The following is a 21,257-nucleotide window of genomic DNA, read 5'->3' as shown; positions in this document are numbered from 1 at the left end:
GAAGACGAAGCTAAAAGGGAAGGAAGAAGTAGTAAGGGTAAAGGCCAATAAAAGGGATGAAGTATGAAAGAAGGAAGGGAAGACTGTGGGAGTTGGGCAACAATTAAAACTCTACTGGGGAGGGGAAGAGAGAAGGGAGAACTAAAAGCACAAACCATGAGAAAAAGGATTGAAGGAAAGACACAGATAATGGTCATAACTGTGAATGTGAATGGGATGAATTCTCCCATAAAACAGAAATGGACAGCAGAATGTATTAAAAGCCAGATATTGTGCTTCAGCTGATATAAGAAAAGCAGGAGAAGGAATCCTAATCTCAGACAAAGCAAAAGCAGAAATAGATCTAATCAAAAGACATAAGGATGGAAACTATATCCTGCTAAAAGACACCACAGACAATGAAGGAATATCATTACTAAACATGTATGCTCCAAGTGGTATAGCATACAAATTCTTAGAAGAGAGGTTGGGGCAGTTGTAGGACCAAATAGACAGCAAAACTACACTAGTGGGGGACATCAACTTCCCCCTCTCTAAACTTGATAAATCTAACCTTAAAATAAACAAGAAAGAAATTAAGGAGGTGAATAAAACTCCGGATAAGTAGATATGATGCATCTCTGGAGAAAACTGAATGGGGATTGAAAGAAATATATCTTTTTTTCAGGGGTACATGGCACATATAAAAAATTGAGCATGTTCTAGGGCATAAAAACCTCACAAGTGCAGAAAGGTAAAGATAGTCAATGCATCCTTCTCAGATCATAATGCAATAAAAATTACATGTAATAAAAGGTCATGGAAAGATAGATCAAAAATTAGTTGGAAACTAAATAATCTAATCGTAAAGAATGAGTAGGTTAAACAACAAATCATAGAAAGAATCAACAACTTCAATCAAGAGAATGACAATAATGAGACAACCTACCAAATCTCATGGGGTACTACAAAAGCAGTTCTTAGGGGAAGAATTATATCTTTGAATGCCTACATGAATAAAAAAGAGAAAGAGGAGAACAATTAATTGGACATGCAGATAAAAAAGCCGGACAAAGAACAAATTGAAAATCCTCAAGTAAATACCAAATTAGAAATAATGAAAACCAAAAGAGAGATTAATAACATTGAAATTAAGAAAACTGTCAAAGTAATAAGTAAAACAAAGAGTTGGTTTTAGGGAAAAAACAATAAAATTGATAAACCTTTGGTTAATTTGATAAAAAAAAAAAGAAAGAAGAAAACCCATTTGCCAATATCAAAAATGAAAGGGATGAACTCATCTCCAAAGAGGAAGAAATTAAAACAATAATTAAAAATTACTTTGCCCAAATTATGCCCATAAATTCGACAATCTAAATGACTTGGATGAGTATTTTAAAAAAATACAAATAGCCCAGATTAAGAGAAGAGGAAATTGAATACTTAAATAACCCCATCTCAGAAAAATACATGAAACAAGCCATCAATGAACTCCCCAGGAAAAAATCTCCAGGGTTCGATGCATTTACAAGTGAATTCTACCAAACATTTAAAGAGCAGTTAATTCCAATACTATCTAGACTATTTGGGAATATTGAAGAGAGAAGACATTCTCCCAAATTCTTTTTATGTACAAATATTGTTTTGATACCTAAACTAGGAAGAGACAAAACAGAGAAAGAAAATTATAGACCAATTTCTCTAATGAATATAGATGCAAAAATATTAAATAAGATTTTAGCAAAAAGGATATAGCAACTTATCATGAGAGAAATGCATTATTATCAGGTAGGATTCATACCAGAAATGCAGGGCTGGTTCATTATTGGGAAAACTATTAGCATTATAGATCATATCAACAACAGACATAACAGAAACCACAAGATTATCTCAACAGACACAGAAAAGGCTTTTGAAAAATGCAACACCCATTTCCATTAAAAACACTGGAGACCATAGGAATAAAGGGAACTATTCACAAAATAATAAATAGTATCTACCTAAAACCTTTAGCAAAGAGATAAGTTAGATGCATTTCCAATAAGATCAAGGGTGAAACAAGGATGTCCATTATCACCACTACTATTCAATATGGTACTAGAAAGGTTATCTGTAGCAATTAAAGAAGATTAAGAAATTGAAGGAACTAGAATAGGCAAAGAAGATGATGTGATGATATCCTTAGAGAATCCCACAGATTCAAGTAGAAAACTACTTGAAATAACAAACAACTTTGGCAAAGTTGCAGGTTACAATATAAACCCACACAAATCTTCTGCATTTCTACATGTTGTTAAAAAAGCCCAACAGCAAGAGATAGAAAGAGAAATCCCATTTAAAGCTAGGGTAGACACTATGAAATATTTGGGAGTCTCCTTATCAAAAGAAATCCAGGGACTATATGATCACAATTACAAGACACTTTTCACACAAATTAAGTCAGATCTATGTAAGTGGAAAAACATCAGTTGCTCCCTAGTAGCCTGAGCCAATTAAATAAAAATGGCAATTCTACCTAAATTAATTTACTTATTTAGTGCCATACCAATTAAAGTATCAGATAATTATTATCTAGACCTGGAAAAATCATATCAAAATTCATCTGCAAGAACAAAAGGTCCATAATTTCAAGGGAACTAATGAAAGGAAATGCTAGGGAATGTGTCCTAGCTCTACCAGATCTCAAATTATATTATAAAACAGCAACTATCAATTATCACTTGCTACTTGTCTAAGAAACTGAAGGGTAGACAAATGGAATATCCCAGCTACTCAAGACTCAGTAGGCAATGAATACATAAATCTACAGTTTGATAAACCCAAGGAATTCTGCTTCTGGGATAAGAACTCACTGTTTGACAAAACTTACTGGGAAAACTGGATCAAAGTGAGGTGAAAACTAGGGATAAACCAATGCGTGACACTGTACACAAGAATAAAGTCCAAATGGGTACACGATCTAGGCATAAAGAGTGATACTATACACAAATTAATGGAGGAAGGAATAGTGTATTCATCAGATTTATGGAGAATGGAAGAATTTTAGACTAAACAAGAGATAGAAAGCATTATGAAGTGCAAAATGGATAATTTTGATTACCTTGAACTGAAATGTTTCTGCACAACCTAATCCAATGCAACCTAGGTTAAGAGGGATGTAGAAACCTGGGAAAGAATTTTTGCAATTAGTGTCTATGATAAGGCCTAGTTTCTGAAATACATAGAGAACTGAGTCAAATAAATATACACAAATGCAAGTCATTACCAATTGATAATTGGTCAAAGAATACAAACAGGAAATTTTCAGAGGAAGAAATTAAAGTTATCTACAGTCATATGAAAAAATGCTCTAAATCACTACTGAATAGAGAGATGCAAATCAAAACATCTCTGAGATACCACATCATACCTGTTAGAGTGGCTAACATGACAGAACAAGAAGACAATAAATGTTGCAGAAGATATGGGAGAGTTGGAACACTAATTCATTGTTGGTGGAGCTGTGAGCTCACTCAACCATTCTAGAGAGAAATTTGGAACTATTCCCAAAGGGCTACAAAAATGTGCATACCCTTTGACCCATCAATATTCCTCCTAGGACTATATCCCCAAGAGATCATAAAAATGGGAAAGGGTCCCACATGTACAAAAAGATTTATTGCAACACTCTTTGTGATGGCCAAAAACTGGAAATCAAGGGGATGCCCATGAATTGAGGAATGGCTGAATAAATTGTTATATGAACATAGTGGAATACTAGCGCACTATAAGAAATGAATAGAAAGACTTCACTTAGGCATCGAACCATTTATATAATCTGATGCTGAGTGAAAATAGCAGAACCAGGAGAACTTGTACACAGCAACAAAAACAGTGTGTGAGAATTTTTTCTGGTAGAGTTAGAACTTCATCGCAATGCAAAGACTTAAAAAATTCCCAATGGTCTTTTAAGGCAAAATGCCTTCCACATCCACAGAAAGAACTAAGGAATTCAGTCGCAGATTGTTGCAGATCATTTTCTTTTGTATTACGTTTTGGTTTGTTATATGATTTCTCCCATTCATTTTAATTCTTCCATACAACCTGACTATGGTGAAAATGTATTTAATAGTAATGCATGTGCAGAACCTATATAAAATTTTATTCCATCTCATGGAGATAAATGAATGAATGAATGAATGAATGAATGAATAGTGTATCTGGTATTTCATAAGCCTGGGCTCCTCTTATACACTCCCAGGGGATGAATTTGTCAATTTTTATACCTTATAAAGTGCTTCATTGTAAAATATATAATTTATTTATTTTTCAGTTCCCAAGATTTACTTCCACTACAACTTAAATTCAAAATTTTCTTCCCATCTCTCCCCCACCATGCCAGCATCCATCCAATTTATTCCTTCCTCCACTCTGTCCACCCTTCTACTATCACCTCTTCTTCGATTCCCCTCCCATATATTTTCCTGTAGGGCAAAATAGATTTCTATATCCCATTCCCTGTACATCTTGTTTCCCAGTTGCATGCTAAAACATTTTTCAACATTCATTATTAAAGCTTTGAGTTCCATATTTTCTCCCTTCCTCCCTGCCCACCGACCCTCATTGAGAGAGCAAGTTATTCAATATAGGTTATACATGTGTCTCCATGCCCAACCCTTTCATACCAGTTATACTGCAAAAAACTAACCACATTTCGCTCTGTCCTCTCCTGCCCTCCATTTATTACATTCTCTCCCTTGACCTGACCTCCCACAATAGTGTTTGCTTCTGATTATCCCTTTCCTCAATTTGACTTCCCTTTGATTATCTTCCTCTCCTATCCCCTTCCACATTGCCTTCCTGCAGGGTAAGATAGATTTCCATATCCAATTGAGTGTGAGATCCCCTGAGAGTAAGGCTCACTTATTCCCTTTCATTTCCCTCCTCTTCCCCTCCATTGCAAAAGCTCTTTTTGGCCTCTTATTTGAGTTTCTTTGCTATATTCTACCTCTCTCTTTTTATTATTCTTAGTACATTCCACTCAACAGTAAATTTTATTTTTTCTGTATACTCCTTTCATATTTAGCTCACCCTGTGCCCTCTGTCTATGTATGCATATGCATATGTGTGTGTGTGTGTATTTTTCTTCTAACTACTGTAATACTTAGAAAGGTCCCATGAGTTCCAAATATCATCTTTCCATGTAGGGATGTAAACAGTTCACCTTTAATAAGTCCCTTCTGGGTTCTCCTGTTTACCTTTTCATGTTTCTCTAGATTTTTGTATTTGAAAATCAAATTTTCTATTCAGTTCTGTTCTTTTCAACAAAAATGTCCTCTATTTCATTGAAATTACATTTTTCTTCCCCTGAAATACTATAGTCAGTTTTTCTGGGTAGGTTGTTCTTGGTTTTAGTCCTATCTCCTTTGGCCTCTGAAATAGTATATTACAGTTCCTTCGATCTCTTAGTGTAGAAGTTGCTAAATCCTGTGTTATCCTGATTGTATTTCCACAATACTTGAATTATTTATTTCTGATTGCTTGTAATATTTTCTCCTTTACCTGGGAACTCTGGAATTTGGTTGTAATATTCCTGGGAATTTTCCTTTTGGGGTCTCTTTCAGGAGGTAATCAATAAATTTTTCCATTTTCTCAATGAGGGTGGGTGGAGAGGGAGGAAGGGAAAGAATATGGAACTCAAAGCTTTAATAATGAATGTTAAAAAATGTTTTAGCATGCAACTGGGAAACAAAGCATACAGATAATGGGATATAGAAATCTATTTTGCCCTACAGGAAAATGTGCAGAAAGGGAATTGAAGAAGAGGTGGTAGTAGAAAGGTGGACAGACCAGAGGAAGGAGTAAATTGGATGGATGCTGGCATGGCTGGGGGAGAGGTGGGAAGAAATTTTCTTGTGGAAGCGAATGTTGGGAACTGAAAAATAAATAAATTATGTATTTTACAATGAAGCACTTTATAAGGTATAACAATGATAAATTCATGCCCTGGGAGTATAAAAAGAGGAGAAAAGGCTTAAACTATTTTCCAGTGAATGAAATGCCATATGTAATCTTCATTCATTCATTCATTTATTTAGCTTCTGATTCTAAAACGTCAGGACAGTTTTCCTTGAAAATTTCTTTCAAGGTGATGTCTAGTATCTTTTTTGATCATGATTTTCAGGTAGACCAATAATATTTAAATTAACTCTCTTTAATCTGTTTTACAGTTCAGTAGTCTTTCCAATGAGAAATTGTCTTCTTTTTTTTTTCATTCTTTTGGTTTTATTTAATTTTTTCTTGATTTTTCATGAAGTCATTAGTTTCCATCTGCTTTATTCTAATTTTTAAAGAGCTATTTTCTTCAGTGAGCTTTTGCACCTCCTTTTCCATTTGGCCAATTCTACTTGTTAAATCATTCTTTTCCTCATTGACTTTTTGGACCTCTTTTGCCTTGTGGGTTAATCTACTTTTGAAAATGTTCATTTCTTCAGAATTCTGGGGTGTTCTTGAGCAAGCTGTTGACTTGTTTTTCATGATATTCTTGCATCACTCTCATTTCTCTTCCCAATTTTTGCTCTAATTTTCTCTGACTTGATTTTCAAAATCCTTTTTGACCTCTTGCATTGCATATTTTTTAGGAGCCTTTGGATGTAGGAGCCTTGACTTTGCTCTCTTCCTCCAGTTGTATGCCTTGATCTTCCTCTGGCTGTATGCTTTGCTCTTCTTCATTTGAAAGGATGGAAGAAAATACCTTTTTACCAAGAAAATAACTTTCTCTAGTCTTATTTTTCTCATTTTTGGCAATTTCTCAGCCAATTACTTGACTTTTGAGTCTTTTGTCCAGTGGAGGTTATACTAACCTAGATTTCAGAGGTTTTGTGCAACTGTTCTCCAAGATATCTCTAGAGACCTGTAAGTTTTCAATTCCTACAAAGTGTCACAGTCAAGGGAGAGGTATTTACCCTTTTCTTGCCTGGTCTCTGCTTTGTGAGCAACCAAAAGCACTCTTTTATGCCCTGGAACTACACGTAGGAGTCCCTTTGCACAGTTGCCATGAATTCTACCATGCCAACACTTCTCCTCACCCCAGGAAGGCCACCCAGGACTGAGACTCAGATTACCTTCTTGATTCCCCCAGGGTCTGTCAGCTGAGAGATCCAGAAGTGGATACTGCTACTGCAGTGGCTCCAAGCCTCCCTGGGGCCGAGACTGGAGCCCAACCAAAGTCCCCTCTCACCCAGGTAACAGAGCTTTATCACTGACCTTTGAAACTGTCTTAGACATTTGTGAGTTGCAAAATCTAGGAACTGCAACAGCTGACCCTGATTCAGTGCCCTGAAGCCTGCTCCAGTCCTATGTGTGCCAGATGTGGCCCACCCTGGGCTTGCCTTCAAGTCCAGTTGTGACAGATCATGCCTGTCTACCTTCCATACTGTCTTGGACTGGAAATCTGTTTTAGTCTGTCATTTTGTGGCTTTTGCTGCTCTAGCTTTTGTTAAGAGTCATTTTTATATATATTTTAATGACTTTGGGGGGAAACCTTGAACAAGTTCATGGTTCTACTATACCATCTTGGCTACACCTCCTTAAAATTGCCTCACATCTCCATATATGTATGTATGTATGCATGTATTTGTATTTTTCAAAAGATAGACCCAGTTGATAAATATTTTATACATGGATGAGGATAGGGATAGAAGTTGTAAATTCATTTCTTGTTTGGAATTCTGAAAGGAAACTCTCTGTAATTCCACTATAATGTATAGTATACAGGACTTGCCAAAAGTACTGCAATATTATGTGAAATCAAATCATCAAGTATCTATCATGTGACAAAGAATTGGAAACTGAGTGGATGCCAATCACTTGGGGAACAGCTGAACAACCTGTAGTATATGAATATAATAGAATATTATTGTGATATAAGAAATGATGAACAGGCAGATTTCAGAAAAACCTGGAAAGACTAAGAAGAACTGACACTAACTGAAGTGAGAAGAACCAGGAGAACATTGTACACAGTAACAGCAACACAGTGTGATGATCAGCTATAATTGAGTTAGCATGATGCTCCAAGAAAATTTCAAAAGACTCATGGTGGAAAATGCTATCCCCATATAGAGAAAGAAGTATTATGGCATCTGAATACGAATTCAGGCACAAGATTGTCACTGTTTTTTGTTTGCTTGTTTGTTTTTCTTTCACATGATTTTCCCTTTTGTTCTGATTCTTCTTTTACAACATACCTAATGTGAAAATCAGTTTAACCTGACTGTACATGTATATCTTATATCAGATTGCTTGCTGTCTTGGGTTGGGGGTAGTGGAAGGAGGAAGGAAGAAAAATTTGCAACTCACAGTTTTATAAAAATGAGTGTTGAAAACTTTCTTTATATGTAATTGTGAGAAAAAGAAGATACTATTAAATGAGGAAAATAAAGTATCTAGCATGTACCAGGCACTTGCCTAAGGGCTGAGGTTACAAGTAATGGCAAAAGTCATCTGCATTCTGAAGGAGCTCTCAGTATAATGGGAGAGACAACATGCCATACAAACAATTACATACAAAGAAAATATATACAAGACAAATAGGAGATAATCAATAGAGGGAATATAGTAAGTGGCATGAAGAAGGATGGGTAAAGATTTCATATAGAAGGGGAGAACTTATCTGGGACTTAAAGAAGACATGAGGCAGAGATAAGGAGGCAGAAAATTCTAGACATGGGGGACAACCAATGAAAATTCTCTGAGTGAATGGAAATGGTGCCATATTATATACACATATACATACACACACACACCCCACACACACATATATAAATACTTGCATATATAATATATACAAATATGTGTAGTTAGATAGATTTATAACTATGTTAATATGTATATACAGGGTTTATATGTCTGTACAGAGAGACACACAGAGACAGTAAAAGAGACAGAGCCTGAGAAAAACAGCAATAAGGAGACAATAAGAGACACAGGTAGAGACACTCCCAGAAAGAGAGAGATGGATATACCTAGAAAGAGAAAAAGAACAAGATAATGATAGAAACAGAAAGAGAAAGAGAAGCAGGTAATTGAGATCACTAGATGTTTGACTTTTTTTTCTGTTTCAGGAAAGATCATCAAATCCTGAATTTGGTATAGTTATATATATGTATGTATGTAGGTAGGTAGGTATATATGTATATGTATGTATATATGTATGTATATCTATATCCATATAAGCATGTATTTATGAAAGAAATATATACATGTATGTACATATGTGTGTATATGTATGTGTCTGTATGAAGGAAATGGAAATGTTTCTTATATCTTAAACCACAGAAATGTTACACATTCATACATACACACACACATAGAATTTTCCTCTCTATTCCTTAAATGAATAAGTATATTTTATGTCTATATGTGTAGCTACAGACATCTTTCTCTGAATTTCTATAGCTATAGTTATATTTTTAAAGACTACATGGGAAAAATGCTACAAAGTCTTGGCAAATGTGACCTTTACTAGAGACTATTTTATCAGAATTCCTTTGTGAAAAAAAAATTCTGTGACTTTTTGAATAGATATCTGTAAAATAAATAAGCTAGTTCAGGACACATAGAGTTCTAACTGCGAGAACAGTAACAGCATACCTTTATTTCATTCATAAACCAGGCAGTATTCAAAATCATAAACCTTAAAATTTCAATTGAAGGGCATAACTGATGTTCTCAGTTATCCCCTCTGGTGGTTTCTACATGGGTAGCTATTGTTTATTTGGCTGACAGAATCTGGACAATTTGATATGGGCTTAGGGAACCTTAAATTCTCAGAACCATAATCACTTAAACCATCTAACTGCTCTGGGTTACCAGAGAGACAGAAAAATAAAGAAATAGAAAGATTGAGTGATGAATTGATTGATCAATAAATAGATCAAATGATAAGAAAGGAAGGGAGATAAACTTTCTCCCTTTTCTGTGGGGAATAAATGCATATACTTAGCTTGATATGTATTCATTAAACATGCAAATGCATGTATATATACATGTATTTAGATATATAGATATGCGTGTATATATGTGTGTACATAAAAGCATGTTCACACACACACACATATATGTTGCCTATAAGTAACTGAAAAAGTAAAGTCTCCACTCATTCCTTATCATTTACCTGGATACTGAGAACTCTGGAGAAGAAAAAAAATCCTTCAAATGGCCACAATCAGATCATTAATTTTGTAGACTGAGGAAGATTTCAGAACAAAGGCTTAATGAGTTATTAGCAGAAAGATCCTCCCAAAAAGAACATATAAAAAGACCAATAATATAGCAATTACCTTTTAAAGAACATTTTATATAATTCATCCCATCTGATGTTCACAAAAAAAGTGGCAGCGATGGATATGGCTAACATTTTTACCCGTTTTTGTTAATGAGAAAATGGAAATTTAAGGAATTCACATGACCAATAAACAGAAGGGGTAGGATATAAAACCAGATTTTCTTTCCACTTTTAAATCTAATTCTCTGCCCCTGTGAAACACTATCTCTGTTTTTGGAGTCACTATTCTGGCGGCTTTAACATTTCTGTAACGTTTAGGGTCATTTCTCAGTCACCCAGGGGAAAAAAAAATGCATGAATACGTTCTGATCAGTTTGAAGTTGTGACTGCAGACCTGGGTGATGGATACATTTGGGGTAAAGAATAGCTCAGATGGCAGGGGGGGGGTGGGTGGGTGGAGCCAAGATGGCTTAGTAGAAAGACACACATACACAGGGTCTCCCCACACAGCCCATAAAATACCTGTAGAGAGGGACTCTCAACAAATTTTGGAGCAGCAGAAGTGGAGAACAACAGAGTGGAGGAGATTTCCAGCCCAGGGTGACCTGAAAGGTCCATGGGAAACCTCTGTTGCACTGGACGTGGAGCAGAACCTAGCCCAGCCCTGGCCACATGGCTCACAAATAGCCCTTGGGGGTGGAATCTCCAGTCTCGGAATCCCCAGTCTCAACAGCAGTAGCGGGTCCACAGATCCCTCAACCCACAGGTGCTAAAGGTCAGTGACAGGGTTTTTTCACCTGGCCAGGAAGGGAGAAGGACCTTCCCATAACCCTGGCAGCAGGTCACATTGCAGGCTCAGCAGCCACATACATTGTTGGAGCATAAAAACCCTGGGGGCACTAAGGAGCTGAGTCTTGCCTCCCCCCTGTGTAGAGGTCCTGGGTGAGCTGGTCTTTGTCTCACACTGAATGGCAGCCCTGCCCATCCAGTTTATCTGAAAATGTAACTGGAGGCCAAGTGGCTGTGGAGAGGTAACTAACTGCTAAGATTCTGCGCACAAAAATCCCTCCCTGAGCCTAGAACAGTACACACTGGATTGTGCCACCTTGGAGGAACTGATATCTTACAGGTCCCCAGAGTGTACCCTACTCTTGACAAATTACCAAAAGCCAAGTAACTGATTGGGAAAATGCCCAAAAAAGGGGAAAAAAAATAAGACCATAGAAGGTTACTTTCTTGGTGAACAGAAATCTCCTCCCATCCTTTCGGATGAGGAAGAACAATGCTTACCATCAGGGAAAAACATAAAAGTCAAGGCTTCTGTATCCCAAACATCCAAAATAAATATTCAATGGGCTCAGGCCATGGAAGAGCTCAAAACGGATTGTGAAAATCAAGTAAGAGAGGTGGAGGAAAAACTGGAAAAAGAAATGAGAGACATGCAAGCAAAGCATGAAAAGTAGGTCAACACCTTGCTAAAGGAGACCCACAAAAATGCTAACGAAAATAACACCTTTAAAAATAGGCTAACTCAATTGACAAAAAAGGTTCAAAAAGCCAATGAGGAGAGGAATGCTGTAAAAAGCAGAATTAGCCAAATGGAAAAGGAGGTTCAAAAGCTCACTGAAGGAAGAGTTTTTTTTTTTAAATTAGAATGGAACAGATGGAGGCTAATGACTTCATGAGAAACCAAGAAATCACAAAACAAAACCAGAAGAATGAAAAAATGAAAGATAATGTGAAATATCTCATTGTAAAAACAACTGACCTGGAAAATAGATCCAAGAGAGACAATTTAAAAATTACAGGACTACCTGAAAGCCATGATCAAAAAAAGAGCCTAGACATGATCTTTCATGAAATGTTCAGGGAAAACTTCTGTGATAGCCTAGAACCAGGGGACAAAATAAATATTGAAAGAATCCACCAATCACCTCCTGAAAGAGATCCAAAAAGAGAAACTCCTAGGAACATTGTGGCCAAATTCCAGAGTTCCCTGGTCAAGGAGAAAATACTGCAAGCAGCTAGAAAGAAACAATTCAAGTATTGTGGAAATACAATCAGGATAACACAAGATCTAGCAGCTTCTACATTAAGGGATCGAAGGGCATGGAATATGATATTCCAGAGGTCAAAGAACTAAGACTAAAACCAAGAATCACCTACTCAGTAAAACTAAGTATATTACTTCAGGGGAAAAAATGGTCTTTCAATGAAATTGGGGACTTTTAAGCATTCTTGATGAAAAGACCAAAGCTAAAAAGAAAATTTGACCTTCAAACTCAAGAATCAAGAGAAGTATGAAAAGGTAAACAGCAAAGACAAATCATAAGGGATTTACTAAACTTGAACTATTTTCATTTCTACATGGAAAGACAATATTTGTAACTCTTGAAACTTTTTCCAATATCTGGGTAGTTGGTGGGATTACACACACACACACACACACACACACACACACACACAGAGAGAGAGAGAGAGAGAGAGAGAGAGAGAGAGAGAGAGAGAGAAAGAGAGAGAGAGAGAGAGAGAGAGACAGAGACAGAGACAGAGACAGACACAGAGACAGAGACAGAGCACAGAGTGAATTGAATAGGATGGGATCATATCTTTAAAAAATCATATTAAGCGGTGAGAGAGAAACATATTGGGAGGAGAAAGGGAGAAATGGAATGGGACAAATTGTCTCTCATAAAAAAGGAAAGTAAAAGACTTTTCAGTGGAGGGAAAAAGAGGGGAGGTGAGAGAAAAAACATAAAGCTCACTTTCATCACATTCGACTAAAGGAAGGAATAAAATGCACACTCATTTTGGTATGAAAACCTATCTTACAATACAGGAAAGTGGGTGTGAAGGGGATAGGCAGGTTGGGGGGGATAATGGAAGGGAGGGCAGTGGGAGGAGGGAGCATTCTTGGGGAGGGACAGGATCAAAAGAGAGACTGGAAGCAATGGGGGACAGGATAGGATGGAGGGAATTATGTTTAGACTTACACAACATGACTGTTGTGGAAGTCATTTGCAAAACTATGCAGATATGGCCTATATTGAATTGCCTGCCTTCCCAAAGGGAATGGGTGGGAAGGGAGGGATGGGGATAAGTTGGAACTCAAAGTTTTAGGAACAACTGTTGAGTATTGTTCTTGCAACTAGGAAATAGAAATACAGGTAATGGGGTATGGAGAGTTATCTTGCCCTACAGGACAAAAGAGAAGATGGGGATAAGGGAAGGGAGGGATGTTAGAGGAGAGGGCAGATTGGTGATAGGGGCAATTAGAATGCTCAGTGTTTTGGAGTGGAGGCAGGGGAGAAATGGGGAGAAAATTTGGAACCCAAAATTTTGTGGAAATGAATGTTGAAAAGTTAAATAAATAAATTAAAAAAAAAAAAAGAATAGCTCAGACATGCAAAAAGAAAAAAACAGAACCTTTTCACCTGTCCTGCTATAATTTTACTGACCCAGAATAAAAAGTATGGAGTTGGAAATCTAGGATGTCATACCTGTGAAGTGAATGCCTCTGGAAATTACAAGGGGAATGTGCTTGGTTCCTTGATACACTGACTCTTTGACAGTCACTGTTACTGAAACGTCCATTTTCTAGGGATTTGGAATTTCCTAAGCAGGGATTTTTCCCTCCAGTTACATTAATGATAGCTCTTCAAGGGGATTCCCTCAACTGACCTCTGAGTTTTCCAGAAAATAAAGGATTCTTTTCCCAAAGACCAACCTGCCTAGGCTGGCTCTTGACCTTAAGACAATCTGCCACAAGCTGATATTCCAAGCCTTTCCAACTTGTCTCGGCCTCACAATGCTTCTGTTTTACAAGCATGGATTTTGGGAAACTAGGTTCGCCTCCATGTCATGAGGAGACATCAGGATAGTATTTTTGTAGGAAATAATCAGTTACATAGCACAGTGGATAGAATGGTAAGTGTGGAGTTGGAAAAACTCATCTTCAGAAGTTCAAATCTGACCTCAGACATTTATTCGCTATGTCATCCTGGGCAAGTCACATAACTGTTTATCTCAGTTTTCTCATTCGTAAAATGAACTAGAGAAGGAAATGGCAAATCCCTCCAGTATCCTTGGGAAGAAAACCTTAAAAAGGGGCACAAAGGGTCAGAAAGAATGAAACAAAATGACTGAATGACAACAAAGTCTGTCTGTCACTCAAAACAAAGTCAAGTGCAAGTCATGTGATCATTTCTCTTATGTCATGGTCTTTTTGGAAAACAAAGGAGGAACACAAACTGAACAGACTGAGCTGCCTGAGTGGGGACCCAGATAGCTGGGCAACTCAGCTCATCCTCTCCTTTCTGTCTCCCTCTGCCCTTCCATTTGGGCTTTGGGGTTTGCTGACTAGACATCTATGCATCCATCCATCCATCCATTCAATCTTCCTTCCTTCCTTCCTTCATTCCTTCCTTCCTTCCTTCCTTCCTTCCTTCCTTCCTTCCTTCCTTCCTTCCTTCCTTCCTTCCTTCCTTCCTTCCTTCTCATTCCCAGAACCTTAAATCCAGTGCACTCTGAATCCCATGGACAGGACAAAAAGGGATCCTTGCTCAAGCTCCATTTAATGACTGCATTAGAATGATTATCACTAATAACAGTTTCTGTTGATTTAGTTATTTTTTTCTTTTGTTCATTAAAAGGAATATTCCCTGACTCCTCTTAAAGAGACCTATTCACTCAAGGGGCATTACCTCTCTCTAAGTGAGTACTTGAAAAGGCCAAGGTCTCCCATTGCATCCTGGGCCATCTCCAGTCATTCTGATAAATATCTGACCATTGGACCTGGATGGTTTAGGAGGAGAAAGTGAGGCTGGTGATCTTGCACAGCCTTCCCTCACTAAAAACAAAGTCAAATGCAAGTCATGTCATCATTTCTATGATGGTATACTATTCTTTGAAAACGAGGAATGGAGGCAGAGCCAAGATGGCGGAGTAAAAGCAATGACTCACCTAAGCTCCTGGACAAATTCCTCTGGATACCTCTGAGACGAGAATCTGACCAAACTTTGGAGGTGCAGAATCCAGTGGGTGACAGACTGTGATGGATTCGGAGCCCAGGTTAAACTGGCAGGTCCAGAGGAAGGATCTGTTCCGCGGGAGTGAGCCCCCAGCGCACAGCGCAGCACGGTCAGCGCAGCGGGGCAGAAGGGACCTGAGAAACCCAAGAGCGGCGGGTGGAACCAGCGGAGCAGGAGACCAGCTAAACCGAGCTGGTGAGAGCCGCTGAGTGCCAGATATCAGCGCAGCAGCCCTTGAAACCTTCAGCCTGAAGACTAAACTTCAGTAAGTCACCTACTTGAACTTCTGGGAGCCAGGATGGCGGAGTTATCAGAAATGCTCTCTCCTCCCCCCTGATGACCGTGAAAGAACCATAAAATATTTCCCCAGAAAAATCCTGGATCAGCGGGAACAGCAGAAGGGGGCAAATAGTCTCATAACACCAGAGGCTAGGAAAATAGCAAAGGGGGATTCTTCCTACTGTGGGGGAGGTGATCCAGAAGGACAGAGGACCCAGGGCAGAGAAAATTTGCACTGAGACCCAGGCAAGCCTCAGCGCCAGGAGAGGAGGCCCAGGAGGGGTGGGAAGACGCATTAGCATCTAGGCGTGCCTCAGCCCTCCAGGGGAAAAGGGAAGACAATAGGGAAGCTGGGATCACCATCCCCAGAGCTTGCCTTTGCCTCAATTCAGCTGAGGAGATCTCCAGTGACCAGACCACTCCTCCCACACACTTAAAAAGCTAACCCCAGGGTTGATCTGGGAAACAAAAAAACAAAAACCTGCTTTTAGCTTTTTCACACATCAGCTCAAAACAAATTTCTATACCTTCTGACTGAAAGAACCAGAAGCTACAACACTCAGCCAACATCATGAATAGGAAAAAGCAGAAGGGAGAAAAAACCATAGAATCTTTCTATGGGGATAAGGACCAAAACACAAACACCAAAGAGGTCAGAGCTGAGACTGTACTTCCATCTGAAACTTCAGAAGGGACTATGAATTTCTCACAAGCACAACTAGCTTTCCTGGAACAGCTGAAGAAGTAAATAGAAGAAAACCTGGCCAATGATTTTAAAATTATAAAAAAAAAAAGAATTTACTGATGAGAACATCACTTTGAAAAGGAAAATTGAACAAATGGAAAAGGAAGTTCAAAAGTTAACTGGAAAAAATAACTCCCTAAAAGGAAGAGTTAATCAAATGGAAAAGGAAACCCAAAACCTAATTTGGGAAAATTGATCAAATGGAAAAGGAAACACAAAACCTAACTGGGAAAATTGGTCGAATGGAAAAGGAAGTACAAAAATTAAATGGAGAAAATAGCTCCTTAAAGGGAAAAATTGGTCAGATGGAAAAGGAGATGCAAAAGTTAACTGAAGAAAGCAATACGATGAAGATTAGAATTGGGCAAGTAGAAACTAATGACTCAATGACGCAGCAAGAATCAGTCAAACAAAATCTAAAGAATGAAAAGATAGAAGAAAATGTAAAATATTTAATTGGAAAAACAACTGATCTGGAAAATAGATCCAGGAGAGAAAATTTAAGAATTATTGGCCTGCCAGAAACCCATGATGAAGAAAAGAGTCTGGACAATATCTTCCAGGAAATCATTAAGGAAAACTGCCCAGAAGTACTAGACTCAGAGGGCAAAATAGTCATAGAAAGAATCCACTGTTCCCCTCCCGAAAGGGATCCCAAACTCAAAACCCCAAGAAATATCGTTGCCAAATTCCAGAGGTATCAAGTGAAGGAGAAAATACTACAAGCAGCCAGAAAGAAACAATTCAAATATCAAGGACATACAGTCAGGATCACACAGGACCTTGCAGCTTGTACATTAAAAGATCGACAGAATTGGAACCCAATATTCCATAAGGCAAAGGAGTTGGGACTTCAACCAAGGATCAATTACCCAGCAAAGTTCAGCATAACATTTCAGGCAAGGAGAAAATCATTCAACGAAATAAGGGATTTCCAGAGCTTCCTGACCAAAACACCAGAACTCAATAGACAATTTGATCTTCAAATGCAGGTCTCAAGAGAATCATGAAAAGGGTAAACAGGGGGGAAAAAACAAAAACAAAAACTTGTTACTCAATTAGGGCAAACTGTTTACCTCCCTATGAGGGAAGATGATACCTGTTAATCTTGAGAACTGTGCAGCTATTATGATAAAAAGGATATACATAGAGGGAACGGGTGTATAGTAAATGATGTCATGTCAAAAATATGATTTAAGTATGAGAAGGGATTGTAATAGGAGGTGTGGAAAGGAGGAAGCAGAAAATGGCAAATTACATCACAGGAAGAAGTACAAAACTAGAGTAGAGGGAAGGAGGGGAGGGAGATGAGCATGGTTTGAGAGGTACTCTCATCTGATTTGTTTAAAGGAGGGAACAATAATCTTAAGTAGATAATCCTAACTAGCTCTATAGGTAGTAGGAGGGGAAGGGGGAAGAAAGGGGAGGGAGGCTAAAAGGGAGGGAAGAAGCAATAAGAGTAAAGGGGAGTAAAAGGGAGGGGGGCTAAAAGAAGGAGGGGAAGGCTGCAGGAGGAGGGGGTGAAAAGTGAATACTATTGAGGAGGGGAAGGGAGACAGGAGAGCTAAAAGCACAAATGGTGGGAAAGAGGATGGAGGGAAATACACAGATTGTAATCATAACTGTGAATGTGAATGGAATGAATTCTCCCATAAAACGGAGATGGAGAGCAGAATGGATTAAAAGCCATAATCCAACAATATGCTGCTTACAAGAAACTCATTTGAAATGGGGGGATACACATAGAATAAAGGCCAAAGGATGGAGCAGAATATATTGTGCTTCAGCTCATGTAAGAAAGGCAGGAGTAGCAATCCTAATCTCAGACAAAGCAAAAGCAGAAATAGATCTAATCAAAAGGGATAAGGATGGAAACTATATCCTGGTAAAAGGCATCATACACAATGAAGCCATATCATTACTGAACATGTATGCTCCAAGTGGGATAGCATCCAGATTCTTAGAGGAGAGGTTGGAGGAGTTGAAGGAAGAAATTGACAGCAAAACTATACTAGTGGGGGACCTCAACCTCCCCCTCTCTGAACTTGATAAATCTAACCTCAAAATAAACAAGAAAGAGGTTAAGGAGGTAAATAAAACTCTGGATAAGGTAGATATGATAGATCTTTGGAGAAAATTGAATGGGAATAGAAAGGAATATACCTTTTTCTCAGCGGTACATGGAACATTTACAAAAATTGACCATGTACTAGGACATAAAAATCTCACAGTCCAGTGCAGAAAGGTAGAGATAATCAATGCATCCTTCTCAGATCATAAAGCATTAAAAATTACATGTAATAAAAGGCTATGGAAAGATAAACCAAAAATCAATTGGAAACTAAATAATCTAATCCTAAAGAAGGGTTGGGTTAAAGAAGAAATCATAGAAACAATCAACAATTTCATTCAAGAGAATGACAATAGTGAGACAACATACCAAATCTTATGGGATACTGCAAAAGCAGTTATTAGGGGAAGTTTTATATCTTTGAATGCTTACATAAATAAAATGTAGAAAGAGGAGATCAATGACTTGGGCTTGCAGTTGAAAAAGCTAGAAAAAGAACAAATTGAAAATCCCCAAGTAAATACCAAATTAGAAATACTGAAAACCAAAGGAGAGATTAATAAAATTGAAATTAAGAAAACTATTGAATTGATAAACAAAACCAATAGTTGGTTTTATGAAAAAACTAATAAAATTGATAAACCTTTGGTTAATCTGATTTAAAAAAAGAAAGAAGAAAATCAAATTACTAATATTAAAAATGAAAGGGGTGAACTCACCTCCAATGAGAAGGAAATTAAAACAATAATTAGAAACTACTTTGCCCAACTTTATGCCCACAAATTCGATAATCTAAACGAGATGGATGAATATGTTAAAAAATACAAATTGCCCAGATTAATAGAAAAGGAAGTTGAATACCTAAACAACCCCATCTCAGAAAAAGAAATAGAACAAGCCATCAATGAACTCCCTAGGAAAAAGTCTCCAGGGCTAGATGGATTCACAAGTGAATTCTATCAAACACTTTATGAACAGTTAATTCCAATACTATATAGACTATTTTTGAAAATTGGGGAAGAAGGAGTACTCCCAAATTCTTTCTATGATACAAATATGGTTTTGATACCCAAACCAGGAAGAGACAAAACAGAGAAAGAGAATTATAGACCAATTTCCCTAATGAATATATATGCAAAAATTTTAAATAAGATTTTAGCAAAATGAATACAGCATCTTATTAAGAGATTAATACATTATGATCAGGTAGGATTCATACCACGATTACAGGGCTGGTTCAGTATTAGGAAAACTATTAGAATTATTGATCACATCAACAACAAAGCTAACAAAAACCACATGATTATCTCAATAGATGAAGAAAAAGCTTTTGACAATATACAACACCCATTCCTACTAAAAACACTGGAGAATGTAGGAATAAAGGGAACTTTCCATAAAATAATAAGCAGTATCTATCTAAAACCTTCAGCAAGCATTATATGCAATGGGGATAAGCTAGATGCAATTCCAAAAAGATCAGGAGTGAAACAAGGATGTCCATTATCATCACTACTATTCAATATGGTACTAGAAATGTTAGCTGTAGCAATTAGACAAGATAAAGATATTGAAGGAATAAGAATAGCCAAAGAAGAAACTAAGTTAGCACTCTTTGCAGATGATATGATGATTTACTTAGAGAATCCCAGAGATTCAAGTAAAAAATTACTTGCAATAATAAACAACTTTGGCAAAGTTGCAGGTTACAAAATAAACCCACACAAATCTTCTGCATTCCTATATATTACCAACAAAGTCCAACAGCAACAGATAGAAAGAGAAATCCCATTTAAATCTAGGGTAGACAGTATAAAATACTTAGGAGTTTACCTGCCAAAACCAACCCAAGGATTATATGAACACAATTACAAGACACTTTTTGCACAAATAAAATCCGATTTAAGTAAGTGGAAAAATATTAGTTGCTCATGGGTAGGCCGTGCTAATATAATAAAAATGACAATTCTACCTAAATTAATTTACTTATTTAGTGCCATACCAATTAAACTATCAGACAATTATTTTCTAGAGGTGGATAAAATAATATCAAAATTCATTTGGAAAAACAAAAGGTCCAGAATATCAAAGGGACTAATGAAAAAAATGCTTGGGAAGGTGGCCTAGTGCTATCAGACCTCAAATTGTACTATAAAGCAGCAGATATCAAAACCACTTGGTATTGGCTAAGAAACAGAGAGATAGACAAGTGAAATAGACTTGGCACTCAAGATGCAGTAGGCAAGCAATATAGCAACCTTCTGTTTGATAAACCCAAGGACCCCAGCTTCTGGGATAAGAACTCACTGTTTGACAAAAATTGCTGGGAAAACTGGATAACAGTGTGGTGGAAATTAGGCATAGACCCATAGCTGACACCACACACAAAAATAAAGTCCAAATGAGTACATGATTTAGGTATAAAGATTGATACCATGAATAAACTGGAGAAGCAAGGAATAGTGTATTTATTAGATTTATGCAGAAGGGAAGAATTTTTTACTAAAGAAGAGATAGAAAGCATTATGAAATGCAAAATGGATAATTTTGATTACATTAAACTGAGAAGTTTTTGCACAACCAAACCCAATGCAACCAAAATCTGGAGGGATGTAGTAAATTGGGAAAGAATTTTTACAGCTAAGCTCTGGGATAAGGCCTCATTTCTAGAATATATAGAGAACTGACTCAAATGTATAATCATACAAGTCATTCCCCATTTGATAAATGGTCAAATGATATGAACAGGCAATTTTCAGAGGAAGAAATTAAAGATATCTATCATCATATGAAAAAATGCTCTAAATCACTGTTGATTAGAGAGATGCAAATCAAAACAACTCTGAGGTACCACATCACACCTATAAGATTGGCAAACATGACAGA

This window comes from Notamacropus eugenii, chromosome 2 (genome assembly GCF_028372415.1).
Source record: "Notamacropus eugenii isolate mMacEug1 chromosome 2, mMacEug1.pri_v2, whole genome shotgun sequence".
Classification (NCBI taxonomy): Eukaryota; Metazoa; Chordata; class Mammalia; order Diprotodontia; family Macropodidae; genus Notamacropus; species Notamacropus eugenii.
This window is presented reverse-complemented; position numbering follows the sequence as displayed.